The sequence below is a fragment of the Corvus hawaiiensis genome, chromosome 5 (genome assembly GCF_020740725.1).
Source record: "Corvus hawaiiensis isolate bCorHaw1 chromosome 5, bCorHaw1.pri.cur, whole genome shotgun sequence".
Classification (NCBI taxonomy): Eukaryota; Metazoa; Chordata; class Aves; order Passeriformes; family Corvidae; genus Corvus; species Corvus hawaiiensis.
The window spans coordinates 49,609,895-49,629,930 of record NC_063217.1 but is presented as its reverse complement, the minus strand read 5'-3'; the positions used below and the strand labels follow the sequence as shown (position 1 = coordinate 49,629,930).

Below are 20,036 nucleotides of genomic sequence, written 5' to 3'. Positions count from 1 at the left end.
CTGGCACTGTCCTTGGACAATCAAATCATAATTCTGATCACGTCTGATTGATTTCAGCTGCTTGATGTTTCCCACTGCTAGCACGGAGGCATCACTACCCAGCATGTAACAAGGAATCAAAATTTGAAAGCCAGTATTCTCTAAAACCAGTTTAAAGACCTCTCCCCCCTCCCACAGCACTCCCTACATCTCGCAGTGAATTCAGCTGGAGCAACTGCAGCTGTTCTCTGTGCCTGTTTTCAGCTTCACGAGGGACTGACTAAAGGCTGCTGAGATGCACAGCTCAACTCCTCCGATTTGCTTTCAGTGCTTTTTCTGCACTGCATGTTCCGGAAATATAACCATAAATCTTCCTCTGTCACGATTCCAAATAAATCATGGCATTGCCATGAAACATGAGAGAGAATACAGTTAAGCTGTCCAGGAGCAAATCCACAGGCAGAATAGCAGCACCTCTAGTGCTGTAGAAGCCAAAATGTTTATCCCTCACATTCTTTGCTTACAGATACCCCTGGGACCAGCACTGAAAAATACCGATTTTGGTATCCCCCAGAGGAAATTCAGCAACATCCAGTATTTAAATCACCTTTGAAGGCTCAATATCCTTCAGATTCTTGGGTATGACTGACAGTATCCATAGCACTGGCTGCATCCCTCAAGCCATCATTGCAGAGACCTGAGTTAGCTTACTGAAGTCGATTGGGGAACATCTCCCCATCACACACTTTGTGAGCATTCTCCAGCTTTCTCCCCATCAGTGCTGGCAGAGTGCCTTAGGAAGCTGCCAAGAGCATGTGCTTTTACATCCTTGACGTTAACACTACACGAGGGAGGTAGCTGGCTCTTGGGCTCATAAACCCAGTAGGTCGTACAAGACATCAGCAATTTTCTTACATCTCCCTGTTCCCTATCTGATCTTGATTCAGTCCAGAGTGGAAATCACAGCTTGAATCCTAAGGAATGATCAATAAAACTGTATTATTCTTACAATCAGATGGATTCTCCCTCCTTTTCTCTCTGTGTGAATCCTGAGCCCAAATTTTCTAAGTCTGTCAATATATATATCCATTGTACAGTCAACCTGTGTTCTTTCCTTTGATTTTTTTGTCTTCTCCTCTACTGAAACTGTCTTTTATCATTCTTGCTTTAACTTCAGATGACTGAAGGAATATACAGGCTTCTTCAAAAAGCATAGGTTTTTTTTACATGAGCCATGACATGATGTACCTGTTTTCGGCTGATCTACTTCTCTTAAAAGGTAATACACTCAGTGCATCTTGTAAAAAGAAAGAAAAGATACATCTAAAATAGCTTTTGTGGATATGGGAAGGAGAATAAGTAGTTCTATTATAAAGGACCATTAGCCAAGCCAGCTGTGGTTGCTGAGAGTGTTCAGAAGCAAAATCTATAACGTAGATTGAACACATCCACACCCGTGAAATGATTATGTCTTTTTTTTCCAGTTCTTTTTGCTTTTAGGCTGAAAAACTTGAAATAGGGAAAGTTGAAATTTAGACAGAGGCAGAGGCAGCTTTGCCAATTCTTGTAATGTTATTGCAAGTATCACAACTGTTAATGCTTTCTCTTCAAGTTCCAAATGCTACCAGCAACACATTGCAAAGGAATGTACATTTCTGAGTACATTCTGAGTCCTTCTGATCTCAAGCAAAGGTTTGAAGCTGCTTCAGAAATGTAGCCTAAAGAATAAAATAGGAAGTAAATAAAAATGCAAGGCTTAAAGTCTTGTGACTTTTAAACAACTGTGATGTTTTTCCAACTGCATGAATTTTGAAGATGGGATTGGCAATACTGTGCATCATAGACTTAAACCAGTTGAAGAAAATAGACCTGTTTGGTGTCTACTTAGAACACAGGAAACACTGTCCTGACTAAGAATTACTTTAATCTTTTATGTTCAGGTACTCTTCTGATTCAAGACCCCTCTATGTTTGTAACCTGAACAGGACTCCAAAAGAAGTTACTTACCTTGCACAAATGAGCGTGGAATGGCCCCTATTCAATAGCCCAGGAAAACTGCCAATCTACTAATGCTACACTCAGCTGCTTCTGGGCAGGAGTTCTCCCGTGTGCAGTTTGAGAGGCATTAACCATTCAGCTGGGCTATATCCCAGATTCTTCTTTCAGGATGCCTTTGGCATCAGCTGCAAAATAAACTGCCATGCAGTGCACTGGTCCTCCTTTGGAGGACTCCTGACTGCTCCTCAGGCTATCAGTGGAGGTGAATTCCACTTTGTTCCTGGACACTGAGCACTTGTAAGCCACAGCTTAGGGATAACCCCTTACCCCCTGTTGTACAACTCTTCCTTTACAAGGGTCATCCTCCCAGCTGCCCTGTTTCCATTGAAGACAGTAGTAACTGTAGTTTGTTTCAACAGTGGTGATGGCTACTAATGGAGACAGACACTGAGGCAAATACTGGTAGCAGAGGTTTTCTTCATTTACAGTAGCAGACCTGCCCCAGACTTGCATCTCATCCCTCCTCAAGAAATGTCTATGAACATGGACATTTGAAACAGGCTCAAACTCAGCTCAAGCTACCAGCAGTGAAATAGGTGGGATGTGATTTTGTTATGTTTGTTCTTGTCTTTTGGGAAACATTATGTTTATTGGAGGTTAGGCTTGCCCTTAGGGACTCAGCAAGGCCATTTTTATCTCTTTCATAAACTGAGGTATTTGGCAGTACATTATACTTCTTTGTTATATGGAGGTGATCAATATCTAAATGGAGACAGAAGCAATTCCCCCAGACTGGGCAAGTTATCAGAAGTGTTTATTGCACTTCATGGTGTCTGAGAAGAATGGTTCAAATTAAGATCAAAATTAATCTCAGAAAAATGATAATAGCTTTGTTGATTTTTGCACACAAGAAAAAACCAAATCAAATAAATTACCACTGTTAAGAGTAACATTGTAATTGCCTCCATACTAATCTGTATTGAGGGTGGAGTGCCCCTGGTTTAACTTTGTCATGCAATTCATTTATTAGGTCTTTCATCACAAAAATGCTTTATGTACCAGGAAAGACAAGTCAGGAGACAGTGGTGCCCTTTTGAAAACAAGACTGCACAAAGATGTGATAAAACCCCAAAAGAAACAAGTGATTTCAGGGGAAATCAAGAATGAAATTTGTCTGACAGTACAACTAATAATATATAAAAAGAAATTCAAACAACGTAAATGAACCCAGATTTCCTAAACATATACCAGGAAGAGTTTGTTACGTACGGAATCGCAGTGTGTTTGTTCTGTGTGCACTTGGATATGAGAATTATACTGTAGCTGTAAAATAATAGAACTGGTGCTTGAATAACACCTCTCCTCTATTATTCTTTATAATATTCTTTTAAAGTCACTATTCAAGTCCACACTTTTTTTAATATTTTATAGCTATGAAGCAACCTTTGAAGCACTGATATTTCTAATTTATTGAACAGGCACCGAAGTAAAAATTTTGATATTGTATTAGATTGTGTGGAGCACATTAAAGAACAGTTTGTTTGGGCCTTATCCCAAAGGAAATTAAAATTCTTGGCGATCCTGCACAATGTTAACCCTTTTATTTCAGGCCTGTAACAGCAGGGACTACAACTTAACATGTCATTGATCACTGCTGTCAGAGGACCTCACTGCTTACAGAGGACCTTTACATCCCAATACGAGATGTTAAACTACTTTAAGGGATATGTCAGGATTTCACAAAGCATTTTTATAAATATATGTCCACCTATATAGGCATCACATGCAGAGAACAAAACATTTGTAATTGATACGAAAACTCAGATTTCATGATGTCAAATGCAGTTAGATAGCTCAATTAACTCACTTTGTTCTGAAAATGTTTCCAAAGCAGAATTCCTCATCTAGACAGAAATGGTCAAGGCTTATGTCTTGACCAGAGCAACAAAAAGCCATTCATCCAACTACAGAGCCAGTGGTTCGGTTGTTCTGACCCAAAAGAGTGAAGATGAGAGAAGGGACAGCTGTGCACTTGTTGACTTGAAGGAAATATGTGCCCAGCCTCTGGCACATGGCTCTGAACGGGTGCCTGAGGAGAGCATTGCAATCCCTACATTTTTATCCCATTCAGTGCTCCTAACAGTGACCAGGGTCAGTTTCTTTTAAGCAAACTGCACTGAGCCACAGGTCGAAAGGTTTGATTGTCCCTCTTTAAAGACTGAGTGATCTGTCTGCCCTTGGCAGTCTGCAGTACAGAAAACAACCCTCTGTTGGGCACTTGCAGTTACTCTTCATGGCAGAGAATTTGTGTTTAGGGGTTCAGATTTATAGGCTTTCCAAATGCATGTTAGAGCAGTTTGAAAGTTTATCCTCCCCAGCTGCGCATCCTTTCTCTCTGCAGAGGTAATTGCTCCTGCAGCAGAGACAGTTGAAAGGCTAGCAGGTTGTGTGCTCTGTTCATGACCTGGGGCATTGATTTCGGCTTGCATTATTGACTGGCTGTGCTATGAGCTTAGGGAGCAGAATGCCTCGACTTATCATCCCTGCTGGACATAGCTGCAGCAGTTAAAATGTTTATCAGCTCCCAGAGGCCGTAGACAAATCCCACAGGTATTGAAGAGAAAACCCTAAATCCTACCCTGGCAGAATGCTGAGGCTTATTACAAAGCTCTATTTCCCACACTGAGTGTCTCACTCTTTGGAAGGGGTTAGGAGAAAGAGGCAGGTGGCTTCCAGTGTCTCTGTGTCAGGATTGTCAGATAACCCTGGTAACCCCTCCACCTGATAGTCAGGAGAGGGCCAAGCACACCCACAAGAAGTGGTCCTGGGAGAAGATAGCCTGAGAAACTTTCAAGCTGGGAGTTGAAAGGCAAAGGAAGCTGAAGTGCTAAAGTTGGCCACTTGGGAAAATGCCTGAAAGGGATTTGGAAAACTCAGTAATGTGCACTGCAAAGCCTAATCTTTAAACAGAGCAGTGACCTGTAGGAACCACACTGTGCACGCAGAAGAAAATCCCAGGAGGCACCAAGTCAACCAAAAATCAGGAAGAAATTGCCATGACAGACAGTTGATTTCCCAGCATCACCATGGAGCCAAAGAATGCCACAGGCTGGAAAACACTGTTTGTGTATTCACTTGAGTGAAGACAAATGCAGCTTCAGCATCTATTCCAGCTCTGCAGGGGAAGGGACTGAACCGTTTTTTCCCATATGCCACGGGGACTAGTTCACCTCAGGAGAGTGCCATTGTGGAAGGTGCACATCCCCTCTCTTTTGCCTGAGTAATGTGCAGTCTGAGAACAACTAATCTAAGAGATATTTTGGATATTTAGTTGGTAAATACATCTGGATCTCCTTGGCATGCCCAAAGTTTTGTGAGTGCCAGATAGAAAGAGGCCTGGAGGGGCTGTTATGGATGCAAACCAGCAGAATTTAAGCACCTTGGGGGTAAGGAAGCAGTTACTTAAAAATTCTGAAATTTCTATTAGCAATTTAATTTTGAAAGTACACATCTTAATTTGCAAGCAGGATCTAGGTTCCTTGGTGGATTTAGTCTTTTTGATCTGGAGATATTTAAAAATGTATCAGTGAATCAGTGGGAGTCTGGGGCTTTGAAGTCTTTTGTGCCAGTTTCCATCTGTAAGCGTCTGAATACCTAAGTCTGGGCCACAGTAAGTTCTTTGAACCATGCTGAAGTGTGAGGTTTTTCCACAGCCAGAAATGACCTTGCTTGAGCAGAGAGATTTCAGCATGGAGCAGAAAAGTGGAGTTTAGTAACATCAAAAAGTCTCTTTGGGTTGGGCATTCCTATACAGGAAATAAAATAGTAGAAGATACCCAGGAATTGTTAATTATATTCAACCCACTAAGCACAGGCACCATGCAGAGAAAAATAATTTTGGGTTGACAGGTTTTTGTATTCCCATTCTTACACTTACCCCACATGTGGAGTAACTGCTACTGATTTCTGTGGACATTAATAGATCATGAATGGTTGGATTCAGTGACAGACTGTTCTTTCCCTATGCCAATCCCACCTCCTGCTTGCAAAGCTCTCATGTTTTTTGGATGCTTCTGCTAAAGCAGGGGCCAAAGAGTGGGGCAGCAGCAACTGCACCAGGACTAGCCCTTCCCAGCAGAAATGTCACTGTCACAGCTTTTTCTTTGGGGATGACAGCAGCAGAAAGACATTCTCCTGTCTCCATCTGGCAAACCAGCCTTGCTCCATCCCTTCCCTCTAGTCCAGAGTGTGCAGCAGATCAAGGAGGGCCCAGATGCAGGGAAGCAGCAGGTCCCTTGCATCTTGCAGGCCTGGAGGGTGATTGAGGACAAATGCTGGGATGGGGATGACTGGGATGTGTGGCTTTTGAGTCTAGGGAAGAGGAAGAGTAGACAGGGATTCCAAGAAGAGGCATGGTGAGGGGGGGAGGAAAAAAGTGGCAATGAGGTCTTTCTGCTTTGCCAAGCTTCCAGTTCCCTGATACCTTGTCTTCATCCACTCAGAGCTCTTCAGACTTCTCTGACCCTTACTTACTGTCATTCTCTTTCTCCAGGAAGCTGAAGTCTCCACTGACCCCTTCCAGTCCCACTCTCACACCTCTGAGGTCACTAGTGATCTCTTTCGATCTACTCAAACCCATTCCTCCTCTCCACACCTCCTGTCCTCCATCATCATCACCACTCTCACAGTCCTCATGTAGCACCTCCCCACTCCCTCCCATAGAATTGTATTGGCAAAGGTGATTATTCCAGTATTTCTGTCTTTAAAAATTTCACTGCTACCCTTCTTTGTCACTGCAGTCTTACAGAGAAGAAACCCATAATAATGACATCCTGTAAAGTTTTTCATAAGACAAGTGTTTTTTCTGTACGCTGCCTTTGTGATAGTCTTCTGTCCAATACCAGGCTTCAAAGTTAAAATGCAATGTTTTACCCAGTGGTCAGCATGAATAGGGTTAACCATACCCTTGTAATGGCTGGAAGTTCTTTTAAATTACTCATCCTATTTTGATGAAAATCCTGATTAACAAAGTGCCCAAGGAAATTTTAGAAATTAATCTATTCCGTTTTTTAATACCTATGTTATTCTGGTAAAAGTTAACTTTGCTTTAAATAATTGTCGTTTTTGAGGCAGTGGAAGAGGTTTGGCATGTATTCAGATGCCATCTGATACCCAAGTCAAGATACAGCATTGCATGTGTAAATGATGCTTACACAGAATAAATAAGAAGTGAATAAGTCAGTGGAAATTGAAATAATAGAGAGAAAAATAGAGAAAATATAGAAATAAAGCAGGAAATAGAACTCTATTGCTGCTTTCCATTGTAATAGCCTTGCTAGAAATGCATAAATAGATTCCATTTATAAACTCTTAAATCCCCTACTAGAGATTAGAAAGAGCAACAACGTAAAATTCATGGTATTTGTGACTGGCCTTTATCAACAGAGAGTAAACAGCCACAACTTCTAATAGAGCTTCTGCTGCTGGTTTGACATCTCCATGAGAGGCTCATTCTGGAGATTCAAACTGCACAATAAATATGTCACAGAAGCTTAAGCATCTCTTAACATAAAGACATCCTTATACATTCTCATCTTATTGGTCTCCCATCTATTCACATTCAGGCTTTGAAGTGTCTGCCTTTATTTCAGCCCTACCATCCCTTTTTTACTCTTCTGAAGTTGCACAGAAGTTGCTCAGGAGATCAGCACCAGCATCTCTGTGACTGATATGTAAATCAAAAACAAGTGGGAAAATTGTAACGAGCCTTGAGGGAGACAGAGTGCTTCTTTATGGTACTTTCTTGATGCTCAAATTATTTCTAGTTTTCAAGCAATTTCTAAGGCTATCAATTAGGAAGGAATGAGTAACTGAGGTTGTTAGCACTGGAGTAATTCAGACTGCTCTTTCAGCTCTCATTTAAGCTGGTAGTTACTGAAACTCGTTAGCAGCAAAAAGCAGAGCTCTCCTCCTCCCAGTCCGTTTCTATCGAATTATCAGAGAGCACTACTAGAGTGAACTGACTGTCTTGTCAGAGAGGTGTCTTGTAGAAATTAAAGAGCTTGATGTCTCTAGATGTCAGCTAAATATCCCCTAAATGTATCCTCAGGCATCCTGAGCTTGGTTTGTGGGTGAGCATAAGCAAGGACTCTGAGGTAAGGAGTGCCATACACCTTGTTTATGATCACCTACAAACAGTTTTCCCAGATGCTGAGATTAATTTCCTCTGTTTTACTAACAAAGTAGCTGTGGCAAAAGTTTTGTTGGCGAAATAATGAAGTGAAAAAGAAAAATCAACAACGATTACGCTAATGAACAGTTATATAAAATCCATTCATTAAAAAGCAGGAAATGAAAGGGATTATCACTCGGCAAGAATTTTACACATGGGAAAGGTAATACAGTGGATAGTGGATATTAGACCACTAGATATGCTCTAGTAGAGAGGGAAATCAAAGAAATAAAATTATTCTCCTAAAAGTGTGCCTATAGCAGAACAAATATTGACTTGGGGCTTAATGAAAGAGGTTTTACTAGTGCCTTTTCTTCCCTAAAAAAATGCCAAAAAACCAAGGGCTGATAGTTTTCCCACCCAGCCATTAATGTGAGAAAATGCCACATGTTCTGTACATATTGCCAGAAGTAGAAGGGAAGGTCTAAGTGGGAGTCCAAGCCAGCACTAAGCAGAAATGAAGAAAATAATACTTTTTTTTTTTATTTGAATGGTTTAAAGAAATCGAGCTGCAGTCCCAGATTTATATATATATATATATATATATATATATGTATATATATATATATATATATATATCGTCATTTAAATCAAGGGAAATACCTTATTAGAAAAACAAAGAAGTGTGCAGGAAAGGTGAAAATTGAATATTCCTTGTTTTACAGGTGCCTGGTATTTTTTCATCCCAATTTTATATTTACTTCTTCAGTAGAAGGAAGCAAACCAAAGGAACCTAACCCAGAACTGGAAAAAAAAGGTTATTTGAATATGCCATGAGTTCAGTGCCTGGTTGAAATTCAAGCAAACAAAATTAAAAAGCTTGGTCTATTAAGAAGGATTATTTCCAACCACAAAACCTCTCTGTTAGGCACACATTCACCTCAGTAGTAGCCAAGCACTATGTACATAAGTTCCTAATTTAATGCAACACTGGTATGAAAAATTGAAAGCAGTAAAATGCAAAAATTTGAAATGGAGTTATTTGTTTGCCCATATTTTCCCAGTTTTGCAATTAAGTTACCCATTGCTGGGGGCCATCCTGACTTTCCTAAGGTTGCAGATTCACCATTACTTCCATGCTTTCAGTCAGTAATTACAGCAAATCCCTATAAACTTTCAAATCATCATTATTACATTCATGAAAAGTATTTGAAAGCAAAAATATGTCAATAGCACCATTGTGCTGCGATTACTTTTCTTACCAACTTTGAAGCTGGTTCCTGTCTGAAGCCCTGAGTCCAATTAAGTTAGATCATTAAAAAGCAAATTATCTAGAGGTTTTACTGTAATAGCCTAACTTTTCTTTGGCCAAACATGAAACACTGAACTTCCAGGGTATGAACTTCCCTCAGCAGTGTCTGTTTTGAGAACACTGGGCTGAAGAATGAAAGAGAGGGGGAAGAAGCTGTTGGATCAGTACCAGAGTAACAACCCCTTATTGAATGAATCAATGCTTTCTTAGATGCAAGGAGGGAAAAAAATCTTACCCTAATCTATATTCTGGTATTTGTAAACCTATAAATTATTCATAGCTTAATCTGAGCCTCTTTCTTGTTCTGACAATAAACTTGACAACCTTATCTTAAGAATACTCCTGCTTTGTGAACCCTGTTGTGCAAAACCCCAAGCCATATAAGAGAACACGTTTAGTTTAACAGAAGAAAACACTGCACATGCAATTTTTACTAAAATACTAGAGATATTTGCATCTTAACTCCCCACAGCTCAGAAAACATTAATGTGTCTTCTCCTGTGGGTCCAGTTAGAAAGAATACAGAAGAGAGACACATGAGGGTGATCCAATGAGTAAGAAATTGTGCTTCAAAGAGAGTTGGAAGGAACTGATGTCTTTTGCCAAATGGAAAAAGTGAAGATGGGCATTTGTCCTGGTGACATCTCGAGCGTGGGGCATTATCACAACATGAGTTGCTAGAGACTGGGAGGCTGTGGGTGCCCCAACAGAAAGAGTTGGATCTCTCCTTCCTGCGCCTCTTGTAGTGTCCCCCATCAAGTACAAGATATTTGACTAGATGGATACCACCTAGGAAAAGAGGGAATCTTGTGTTCTTACACATTTGGTTTAACAGAGTGCAACTTGCCCTTGCACACCTTGCTTGATTTTTTATAATATTACAATCCACGAATTAGGAAGTATTTTAGAAAACCTAATCATTGAAAAAATGGATGCATCATGAAGGCTGAGAGAACAGAGAGTGGATTTTTATCAGCAGTAGAAGGAAAACAATAAGATTATAGACTAAAGGCTTGTGGTTTTTATTTATACATCTGAGACTTGGAGACAAAGTAGAGGCTGTTATCCATAGATTTATAAGACCTCTCTTGCTAAAGAGCTAGATCATTCTTTTTTCTATTGGGCTATTTGAGCTAGAGTTTTGAAACACGCTCCATACATTTTGGGGGGGCGGGGGGCTCGGTGAGACATTAGAAAGTGTCCCATTTAATAGGATCCATATTAATTTTGCAAATAATCAAATACTTTCTGAATTAAACTTTAACTAATGAAAGGAAGAGTATTTCTAGGGTTTTTTGATCAATATACATGTATGAGGAAAGAGGATGTCTAAGAGATCAGAATTTTGCAAAAACTGTCGTTTCCCCTGGAAATATGGGTTTCCTGAAAGCTACAAGCAATTTGTACTGTTTTAGAACATATTTTTCAATTGAAATCTAGTATAATAGAAATAAAATAGAAATACTACTATATGAGGAAATAACAGAAGAATAATATTTACCTGTTTGTAGACCAACACAGAAAAATCTAGTGTACGAGATGAAATGCAAAATGTAAACACTATAAAAATACAGACATATATTTAGTGCAAGTGCTGAGCCCCCTCTAATCAAGGATATTATAGGAAATCCTGCTCTTACAATGCATGGGCAAGTAGAGTCAGGAAATCTTCATGCACTGTGTTTCTTCAGTGAGGGAGTGAGACAGCCCAGTGTTCTCAGACAAGAGGCAACAGGCTCTGTGCGTTCGGTGTGCTGCTCTGTGGGAGATGAAAAAACCATGCTTTAAAAGTATGAAATAAATCAAAGGCCAAAGAATTATGTCCCCTTATCCAAGCTGCCAGAAATATTTATGGATCTAAAAATCTCAAGAGCATGAAACAATTCTTACTACGTTAATGTTTATACTGGGAACTTTCCATTAGTAAATATATGACAGGGAATAACCCTATCAATCCATCTGCTTAGTGGCTGCCTCAGAAGCTGCTACATGTCAATTATTAATCCTCCTGGGGAAAGAAGACCGTTTTTTCTTCTGGAGGCCTACTTTTGTGTTTATTTTTTTTTCTTTTTTCCCTGCTATTTAAAATAATCTTTTTCCGACATCTTTCTTACAAATATTGACTAATATATTTTCTTCTCAGTAATGTGTTCCCTTTTCATGCAGCTTTACCATTTTCTAATAGAATGATCAGGATGGATAAAACAAATCTTTTTCAACTTATTCAAGTCCTTTTGAGACTTTCTTCAGTGCCTTTGTTGCAATGATGGCTCTTCACCAATATTGCTGAGACATTTGAATAGCTATGCTGTTTCTATTTTTATTTATGAGGTAGTGATCTTTCTGGTTTTTAGCATAGCAACAGACAGGAATGCAACAAAGCTATTTATAAAATAAAAATCAGAAGTTTCTAATTTAGATTTTAAAAAAAAAGACAAAACAGTGATAGGTGATCATGGTTGCTGGTACTGTTACTTAAAAGCTAATCAAGCAAGTGATGTTTAACATCAAAGGGAAATTAACTTCAGTGAAGGGGGGTTATTTATTGATGCTAGCCACGTTAGGGAATTGTTGATTTTAGCTGGAATCAAGAAAGGTCACTTAGTTATTTTGTTGCCTCATGATACTGCTTTTTACAGGATGGTTTCTGCCAGGGTTGTCTTCATTACTAAAGCCACTGTAATAGCATGGGAGAGCAGGTACACAGCATCAAAGTAAATCCTTTCAATAAACACAGGTACTAATTAAACCTACTGATCAGAACTGTCTTGGAGAAAAAGCTAATTTAATCATGCCAATCACTGAATATGACTCATTATGAGCAACTAACTTCTGCGAACAAATGCAGAAACAGACAAAAGTATAAGCTTTAGAAAGTGAATTTGCTTATTTCAGAAGGAATGAGGAAAATATCAATAATAAGATTACAAATTTTCATTTCAGATTGGCTGTTGAGTCTTTTTCTAAGGGTAGATAGATAGCATTATGTAGGCAGCCTGTACAAAACCTTTGCCTATTCTGTGTATCAGCACATGACTCTCAGTGCAATGCTATTATCTACAAGTACTTAGAAAGCCAAGGGAACAAGAATCCTGTCATGCTGGGCAGTGCCATGCAAACAAACCTACTGCTGGAGACAGTCTCTGTCTCAGAGACACCCTGCTCTCAATAGATTCTTACTTGTTAACAAGACAAAACTGGGCCCAGGAGCATCCACAAGAAGTTCGTGTTCCCACTCTGCCCCAGCCCTGGGGATCCCGGCTGCAGCCAAGTCTGTATTTCAGAACACAGGGAGGGAACATCCTTGCTGAATCCTAAGCACACAGAGAAACTAATGAGCTAGCAAGTGTTGAAGTTTCTTACTTTATGCTATTCTTAATGTGCAACATGCATCATTAAAGAAATGTGTAAGTAAGTGGCAGTCTTTCTTATTTAAAGGCAATCAGCACATTTTATTTAAGTAGATAAAATAGATATATTTTAGAAACATATTTCTTTCAGTAGCATGTTGCATTTTTAATGCCATTATAGTGTGCTTCTGTCCTTTCCAGATCCCAGATTTCTGTTGAAGCAAAGCAAAACTAGGCATATGCCTTGGCTTCTTACAAACTGCAATTATTTCAAAGATGTTTGAATATTAACAAATTCTTGTTTTTAGGAAAACTATGAATTTGAAGTATCAGAAAGTTCCACAAAATATAGCATGTTACATAACAATTGTGTTATGTCATATATCCAGTGGTGTAAATCTCACAAAAGCTTATGCATCTGCTGCTTTGCATTTCTTTCAGGTTCAAAACCCACAGAACCTCTGAATAAAATCCAGGTAAAACCACTGGGCCTCACTTGCTTCCATGTCAAAAACAAAGAAACAAATGCAAGTGCATGCCAATTTCAAAGTGCAATCACAAATCAGTTCCCTGATTATCAGTTTCCATTGAAAGATCGGCCAAGAGTTGAGAATCTTTTCAGATACAATCTACATGTCGAGTCTAAAATGAAACCCAAAACCTTGGAGGTTTTTTTTCCAAGGTTTGGACTGACAGCACGTACACTGCTTTGGTGGCTGCTTGGACCTGACAGATTCCTGAACAAAAGGAACTGCTCCCAGTGCTCTCTCTGAAGGTGGGGAAAGTGCTATATTTCTGCTTTTGCTTTTTTATTTTTCATTTTAGTGAGCACGCACAGTAAAACAGGGATCCAAATGCTGATTAAAATTTTTCCTAAATTGTGAAGCTTTGGATCTGTGTTTGTCCTACCAAATGCTCTGATACATCAGCTAAGTGTTTTCTTAAAAGTAAATGCCCAGGAACACATCATGTACTGAGGGCTTGTGCTGGAAGCACCTCACTGCCTCGTCTGCTTCATGTGCACAGTGCCTGCAGCTCATGGTCTCTGATGAGGAAAACCATGATAATAATGGTTCAAATACCTTTATGCTTATTACAATTTACATGTTTATTAAGAGATAATTGCATTTTATGACTTGTAACTTCAAAGTCCTTATGCAGTTTTCAGTTTGAAAGATTTACCAAGCAGAAAACCTGAGGAAATAGCAAGGAAAAGTTTTGGGAGGAGAGCCTTGAGATGGTGGATAAGTGTCTGAGAAACTTGGAATTTTTTCACACTGAAAAGCTTTTTTCAGTCTATAGTTTTTCAAGAGTCTGTCCTGTCTACTTGATGGAGGACTGCAGAATGGTGCTTTCATTATATAACACTAAAAAGAACATTTTAGTCCAAATTCAATTGATTTTCTGTCTCTCTTTTGCTGTATCTATCTAAAAGTTATTTGGAGAGGTATTTGAGAGACCTCTTTTGATGCTGCATGTCTCACATAACTCATCTTTGACTCTAGTATGTTTTAATTCCATTTCTAGAAATTAGATAAGCAGAACACTGTACTTTCCTGCTAGGAGTAGATGTTTTATTTGCCATTGCAAAGTCAAAATAACAAATTTGCAAAATAAAAACCATTGTGAAATGTTGCATGTTGAATAACATGTTTTGTTTCCAGATAGTGAAACCAAGTTGTTTGTAAACACTTTCCAGTATTGCTGAGGGAAGAGGTGTGGTAAAGAAAAGGCAGGGCTGTGGATGTGAGCTGGAGTTTAAATCCCTGCTTACCATTAACGTCATAGGGAGAATGTTCTCATTGTACATTCCCAGGTCCATCACTTATGACTTATCATTCAAGATAGGACATAAAATTGTGAAGTGATAAACTCGAGAGAGAATTAGCTGTTTCTTAATATATCGCTTGCTATGTTGGCACTTGGATCCTGTGTTGCGCTGCAGAATAGATCAAAGTGCTTTAGCATGCAGCAAGGTAAAGCAGGTCAGGAACTGTGGCTGGAGGATACAGACATATCCAAGCTTCTACTTCTGAAAAGTTAAGGTGTATAGTAAAACCTGACTTAGTCACCAACTGAGGAAGCTTTTTTTTCCTTTTTTTTTTTCTTTATTTTGTGGGGTTTTTAACTCTATGGAATAAATTTTGAGCTTGTTTTTCGAGCCCAGGAAAGTCACACATAATCTATATGGTTCTGAACACATAGAGTTTAAATTTAAGAACTCTGTCTTCGTGTGAGCTAATGTTGCTCCAGGCAATAGCATTTTTCTCCTCTGCTGTTTTCTATTATTGATGTCTTTAGACCAGCTTAACCTAGCTGTGGATAAGTATTAGTTAATGGCAGCAGATTAATTATTATCGTCCACATGTAGGTGCAATAAAAGCATGCAAGTCGGAAGAAAAATATCCTTTCTCTGTGACTCCCACCTGAAATCCTGTGTCTTCTACTGTCAACCACAGTACTCTCTCCTTGATGCTCCTGAACTGCTGCTGCTGAGGGTAAGAAATTCCCACAAATCGTTTCAGTTAGTTAATTCTCCAAAGTAATCACCATGTTGTCAGGAGTTGAACAGTTTAATTATTTATTGTGATAAATCAACAGTATTGCACTATGTTAGAAAGGCAAGAGAAAATGCTGGCATTGAGTTATCCCTTCAATCCTGTGGAAGTGACGTTCTTGTTTCTGTAGCTTGTCTATTGGAGAAGTGAACAGGAGCCTCAGAGCAGAAATAGCCCCCAGCTTGCTTCTGCCTTCCAGTAGAGAGAACATTCAGTATGAATTTCTGTGGATCATGTATATATTATTTCATGGTTACTGTTTAATAGACATCCTGCCCCAAGCAAATGAATGATGCAGCAAGAAGGGAATAATAAATTTTTTAAGTCCCCCTTCTATTCTTCTAGAAATTGTGAGGCCAGAAATGTTCTTGCCCTCATAACGTTACTTTAAGTCAACTCTTCTCTTGAGTGACAGCTCCACAGTCCTGTTTCTGATGCTGTGACTGCACTTCATTTTATCTGTGGAAAACTCTAGACATTTACATGAGGAGGTACCTGACCTGACTTTTAATCCCCTGCAAGTAACTATTGAACATTAAATCAAGAGGCTGAGATTCCACCAAAATTCTGAGACCTGGTAAGATTGAACAGCATTTCTGTTCACCATCACAGGATGGCCATGTCATGTAAACATAAGTAATGAAAAGCAAAACTCTGTAAGAGGAACAGTCTTGGGAGCCTTGCTTAGCTGAGGTTTTCATGTTATGACTGCATAAAGCAGTGAGAAGAATAAAAGATCAGGAATCAAGGCAATGCATTTTTACCAGGCTTGTCAAAAGCTCCTTCTCCAAACCACCTTCTTCTAAAAGCAAACTCCTAGACCACAGTGTTTCTTCCCCTCTCTGCAGCTGTCTTCAGCGTGATGTGCCCTGTCACACTGTGGCTTTTCCCTGCCAGCATGATTTCAAGGGGGGTCATGGCCCAGAGGCCTTGGTGTGCATGTGAATGGTGAGTCACGTTTTTACAGCAACTCTAGATATTTGTGCTCAACCACCACCTCCGGTTTCAATGCAGGGGGTGCTTCACAAAAACTTCCAGCAGCCAAAGTTCTCAGCAGAGAGCAATCAGCCAGTTCTGAAACCTAGCCATAGCTCTGTGGCTCCCCAGCGCCGGCACCTTGTGATCAGCACTGCAGACCATGCTGAACAGAGCTGGCCTGGCCCCCAGATGGAGCAGCCCACAGGACTTCTTCTAATAGCAGGGGTTCATGCATACTATGAAAAAACATTGTGAAAGAACATCTGAAAAGCTGCTTTTCAGTGCAATTCTGTTGTCTTTCAGCAGGATATTTTAGGCTTTCAAAACCTTAGAGTGCAGGGGAAGAAGTTCAAGTACTGTTGTTTGAGGAGAAGAGCATGAGAGCCAGTGCACAGCCCCAAGGCACTCTCACTCCTGCTCACAGTGGGTACTGATTCCCCTTCTGCATCAGGACTATCAAGTTCATCACATGTAAAAGGAAGATGTTCCACTGGTACAAGACAGAAGGGCAGCATCCCATTTCTCTCCAACTGTGACTCCCCTCCAGATTTCCCAACAGCAGAGGACAAGACTAAGCTGAAGAGCCCTCCAGAACCATCTACTGTAGAAATTAGATTGACTTTCCTTTGAGGGCAAAGCTTAGACTGTGTTTGCAGATAGGCTCTGGTGAATTACTCTTTACTAATGCTGTCTTGAAAAGTTTGAATTGCTCTGTAATAGTGTCACTGAAAACTGATGTCTTCCCTTTTGCCCGTTTCTCTGACATGCTCTTTAAACTGATTCCAAAGGACTAAAGCCTAGCATATGATCTTCATGCAACACTGTGGAGAAAGAAGAGCACAGCCTTATTGGACAGGGTAATTACTAGGGAAATTTAGGGAATGAAAGCTGTTAAATTAAACGTTCCTCTGACTTGGAAGGAAAAGATTTAGGAGTGAGGGAAAGTCAGGAAAGGGAAACATTATTAAATATAATTTAGCAGGAAAATAAAACACTGATGGCTGTACCCATACTATTTAGTTATTTAACTTACTGACCAAAAACCAAAGGATGTTACCAATAGAAGTAAATATCATAGTGACTATAATGAGAAGTGTCTCAGCTTCAAATACAAGGAGGAAAAAATTATAGCAATTTCACAATGACTTAAGGGAGATCAGCACAACTCCAATATCTTTAAAATGTGTTACTGATGATGACAACAAGAGAGAAACTTAAATGAGTTCTTTCACAGACCAATGCACTGAACTGCAGGAATTCATGTTTATGGAGAGCAGCAAGGCTTGTTTCTTATTTCCTGGTGTTTATTCTCAGATTTGATAGCAGTATTGCCTTCCTACAGCTAACAGAATAGTTGGGAACTGGTGACGCTGTGATGATGATGCCCTGCATTCCAGGATGAACTGAGTGCTGGATGCCCCTGGCTGCCTTCCTAGCTACAATGACTCCACCAAAAGCATGGCCTGACAGAGATGATGGGATGGTGGTTATCCCTCAGATGATTCAGGCGGCTGTGTGCTGATTTCCATGGAAAGTGACATCAAAGTCTTCCTGTGAGTTAGCAGGGAGATTTGGATAGCTATTAGCTACTGGTCTTAGAGCTCCTGACCACAAAATTATACCACCCTAGAGCAAAGTTAGAGAGCTGGAAAAGGAAGCTGGGACTTTACAAGACGTAAAGGCAATCCCACAAAAAGTAATCACCACTCAAGCAGAGCAGTGCTATAAGCAACAATGCACTGCAGAACAGTTGGTGGCCTGTATTGCTCACAAACAAAGACCCAGGATGGGAAAAGTAAGGTTTCAATTTCCCAAGTTCATGCTCTCACTGTGAAATCTTTGTCAGATCCCAAGGAATGGGGTGAAAACATCTGGGGTTAGTCTTTGGACTCAGAGCCAGATTTAACAAGTAGAGAGGGGATAGTAGCAAACCCCTCCTACAAATGGAGAAGCAGAGCAATCTGCTGGGTGAAGGGATATAGATCACACAGACTCTGAAAGAGCTAAGGAAATTTTTAGATATCTATCAGGAGAAGAGCAGGGAAGCCATCCTGGCATGGATTTTGTGAGCTTGGGATAGTGGCACTGCAGCAATCTACTTATTAATGGGTGAAAAAAAATCTATTAAGCCCTATAGCCAGGGATATGCTCAATTACTAAATGGCAGGGGTCCCAATGGGCAGGATGTGGTGCACTTATGATATATCAATGGATATGTTTTAACAGAATTTGTGGATAATTGCTGAATTAGTGTCATCCCTCAGAAATCAGTGCACAGTAGGAAATGGTATTAGTTTACTGTGGCAGATGGGGATGGCTCATAGGCTAATTACAGTATCTAGTCTGGATAGGACAGCAGCAACAAAAAGTAACAAAGTGCAGGTTTTGAGAGGGGTATCTATTTCTCTGAAACCTTTGATTACGCCAAAAGTCACAAGTGCTACTGTTAGGTGCCGTAGCAAACACTGTGTAATTTCAGAACCAGATGTGCAGGTGGTGAAGGAATATAAGGTGTCAAAACCAAAAAAGTTACCTCACAGGTGCCAAACAAACAAGTGGGAAATGATCTTATACAAGATAGTGTCCCACAGCCAGAAATTAATGGGATCACAATATCAGAAATGTTTTTTTCATTGGAAAAGCTGGTGCCTACAAATAAAAAGTTCTCTCCCCTCTATCCCATGTGCCACCCCACAGTGAGGGACAACCTGGAAAATGCCAAGACAGGAGAAATGGACCAGGAAGAATGTTGCTTGGCAATGAATCAAGAAATAAAAAGAAGCCTCTGGCACCTGCAAAAATGCTTTGATTGAGCATGCCCAATTATACACTTCTAGACAGGGAAATCCTTTTAAATTAGAAGTGACAATTCTAGATTATATAGTCTTGTGGGGATTGTGGCAGACAACTGGGTGAAAAAGGCATTACAATGCTTCATTATACATTACATTCTGATGGATAAACAAATTAAAAGCTTGGGCATTGCAAGAAACTGAAAGAATCAGAGGCCAAAATAATACAACTGTACCTCTCCAGTATATATCCTCCAAAATACAGTGAGGACTGAAATTCTTCCATATGGCATTTCTTCCAAAATATTAGCCACAGGGAAAGTGGAATTGTTTACACTGATGGATTTCATGGTAGGACTGCAACTGCTGTGTGCCAAGGAAACTCACAGCATTGATTACTGAAGAAATACCTCTGTCTTCGACATCATAAACCCTTTCCTGAGTTTGAAGGCATGTGCTGCTTCAACCTGACTGCTGGATCAACTGGCATGGAGGATGGTAATCAATGTCCTCAGGACTGAATATGTGGAATAATACAACATATCAGTAGTGCATGGCTAATTGAAAAGTTTGGTTCACTGACAAGAGACACTTAACTCGGACCATTCATTGGTTTATACTTTTTTCTATATGCTTTTTTAACTGGTCTCTTGAGCAAGGCGTGGAATGTTGGGAGAAATGAGTTAAATATAGAAGACTGACAAGAAAGACTGTGAGTCAGTCCAGAGACCTTGCAGCTGGGAGTAACTCTTGATAAGCCTATGTGAACAGCAGGCCAGTGATCCTCCAGCATGGACCAAGTTTAACAGTGCCTGTGTCTCTGCTTTTGTATTTCTGCCCAGGTGTTGCTTCAGGGATTCCCTGGTTAGCAAGGTAATCAAAATAAATTTACTCTTT

The 20,036-nt window shown here is 39.9% G+C and overlaps 1 long non-coding RNA gene across 3 annotated transcripts in view; it reads left to right on the top strand.

Annotated features, from left to right (window-relative positions):
- LOC125326538 overlaps positions 1–20,036 on the top strand; it is a 109,434-nt gene that overhangs the window by 8,032 nt on the left and 81,366 nt on the right. For 2 of the 3 annotated variants that reach the window (XR_007203881.1, XR_007203880.1), the window contains exons 2-3: positions 15,183–15,309; positions 19,982–20,012. This is a non-coding gene — a long non-coding RNA (uncharacterized LOC125326538). Of the gene's footprint in view, positions 1–15,182; positions 15,310–16,217; positions 16,318–19,981; positions 20,013–20,036 lie in introns of all 3 variants that reach the window. The other variant, XR_007203879.1, reaches the window with a different exon arrangement.